Here is a 2,774-nt window from a genome sequence, read left to right as displayed (position 1 = left end):
AACACTCACGCCGTACTTGTGGTTATGGAGTTTCAACCGGACACTGAGAAAGATAGGGGCTTATTGTGTTGCCTCCCAACATATTCACCTTTGGGTGATGTCAACAATAATAATTCATGCTAACTTACATCCAATTGCATATATATATATATATATATATATATATATATATATATATATATATATATATATATATATATCAAGATATTTCAAACACGAGGAGCTTGCCAAAGGATAAAATGAAAAAGGGAAAGGTGAAGATCACCTTGACTCAAGCATAAAGTAAAAACATAAAGTAAAAGATAGGCCCTTCACAGAGGGAAGGAGAGGTTGTCATGTGCTTTTAGGGTTGGATGCACAAAATCTTAATGCAAAAGAACGTCACTTTATATTGCCACTTGTATATGGACCTTTATTATGCAGTCCGTCGCTTTTATTGCTTCCATAACAAGATTGTATAAAGCTTATTTTCTCTGCACTAATAAGTCATACATATTTAGAGAGAAATTTTTATTGCTTGCAACATGACAACTTACTTGAAGGATCTTACTCAATCCATAGGTAGGTATGGTGGACTCTCATGGCAAAAATTGGGTTTAAGGATATTTGGAAGCACAAGTAGTATCTCTACTTGGTGCAAGGAATTTGGCTAGCATGAGGGAGAAAGGCAAGCTCAACATGTTGGGAAGATCAATGACAATATATTTTAACTAAGATGTGAGAAAACATAAACCATTACGTTGTCTTCCTTGTCCAACATCAACTCTTTTAGCATGTCATACTTAATGAGTGCTCACAATCATAAAAGATGTCCAAGATAGTATATTTGTATGTGAAAACCTCTCTTTCCTTATTACTTCCTATTAATTGTAACGATGACGAAAACTACGTTTGTCAACTCTCAACAACTTTTATGCCTCATACTTTCTATGTGTGAAGTTATTGCTATCCATAAGATCAATATGAACTCTTTTATTCTTTTTATTCTTTCTACTTTCTCAAGATCATGGCAAGATAGCAAAGCCCTTGACTCAACACTAATCTTTATTATAGATAGCTCACGGACTCGATTACATAAAGAGATCACAAAGCAAAACTCCAAACTACTTGATACCAAAACTTCAATCTACTAGATCAAGATACTACTAAAAGGATCAAACTAAGTAAAACGGTAAAGATAGGAGTGTGATGGTGATACAATACCGGGGCACCTCCCCGAAGCTTGGCAGTTGCCAAGGGGAGTGCCCATACCCATGTGATTATGTCCTCGGAGGTGATGGAGGTGGTGATGATGATGGTGGATAATCGCACATCGAACGTAAAAGCTCCTCCAACTTGCGGATGATACCCTTGAGCCCTACAATATGATCCTTCAACAAAATATTTTCCTGTGTGAGATACTTGTTTTGTATGCGAGCTAACTCAATCATCTTGAAAGCTTCAATCTCAGTTGGGGTGAAGAGGTTAGGAAGAGGTCGAGGGATGTCTTCTTCTTTCACTGCTGGAGCTTGATCCTCCATGGCCTTCTTGATCCCTTCATCCTTGTTGATCTCCTCCGGTTCTTCTCTTTTCAGCTCTATCTTCAATAGCCAAGCATCCTTGTCTTCATTGTTAAAGGAGGGGCGACATCATGGTGCTCTAGATCTGTCAGAAAAATGGCTCGAAACGAAAATAGAGGATATTTGCGTAATACGGTGATCAAAACCTTCGGGAGGTTATATAGTGAATTTTTACCGACCAAAATACGTAACGTGCAAGAAAACGGAGTCCGGGAGGCACACGAGGTGGCCACGAGATAGGGGGAGCGCCCAGGAAGGGTGGGCGCGCCCTCCACCCTCGTGGAGGCCTCGTGTCCTTCCCGGATTACTTCTTTCTTTCCAAAATTCTTAAATATTCCAAAACGAAGGAAAATTGCCATTAGAATTGTTCTGGAGTCGGTTTACTTACCGTACCACATACCTATTCCTTTTCAGAGTCTGAAACGTTCTGGAAAGTGTCCCTTATGTATTCCTCCGGGGTTACGGTTTCAATAATATTAGTTTCAACATTGATAGGATTACCTGAGATATAATGTTTGATTCTTTGACCGTTCACCACCCTCGGACTTGTGCCTTATTTTATGGCACCGGAACGATAGACCTCCTTGATAACATAAGGACCTTCATATTTAGAGAGAAGTTTTCCTGCAAAAAATCTTAAACGAGAGTTGAATAATAACACATAATCACCTACGTTAAATTCTCGCTTTTGTATCCCTTTGTCATGCCAGCGATTGACTTTTTCTTTGAATAGCTTGGCATTCTCATAGGCTTGGGTTCTCCATTCATCAAGTGAGCTAATATCAAATAACCTCTTCTCACCGGCAAGTTTGAAGTCATAGTTGAGCTCTTTAATAGCCCAATATGCTTTATGTTCAAGTTCAAGAGGTAAGTGACATGCTTTTCCATAAACCATCTTATACGGAGACTTACCCATAGGATTTTTGTACGCAGTTCTATAGGCCCATAATGCATCATCAAGTTCCTTGGACCAATTCTTTCTAGATCTATTCACAGTCTTTTGCAAAATTAATTTGAGCTCTCTATTGCTCAACTCTACTTGACCACTAGACCGCGGGTGATAAGGAGATGCGATTCTATGATTAACATCATACTTAGCAAGCATCTTACGGAAAGCGCCATGAATAAAATGTGAACCACCATCAGCCATAAGATATCTAGGGACTCCAAACCTCGGAAAAATAACTTCTTTAAGCATTTTAATAGAAGTGTTAT

Source organism: Triticum dicoccoides, chromosome 7B, assembly GCF_002162155.2.
Source record: "Triticum dicoccoides isolate Atlit2015 ecotype Zavitan chromosome 7B, WEW_v2.0, whole genome shotgun sequence".
Taxonomy (NCBI): Eukaryota; Viridiplantae; Streptophyta; class Magnoliopsida; order Poales; family Poaceae; genus Triticum; species Triticum dicoccoides.
This window is presented reverse-complemented; position numbering follows the sequence as displayed.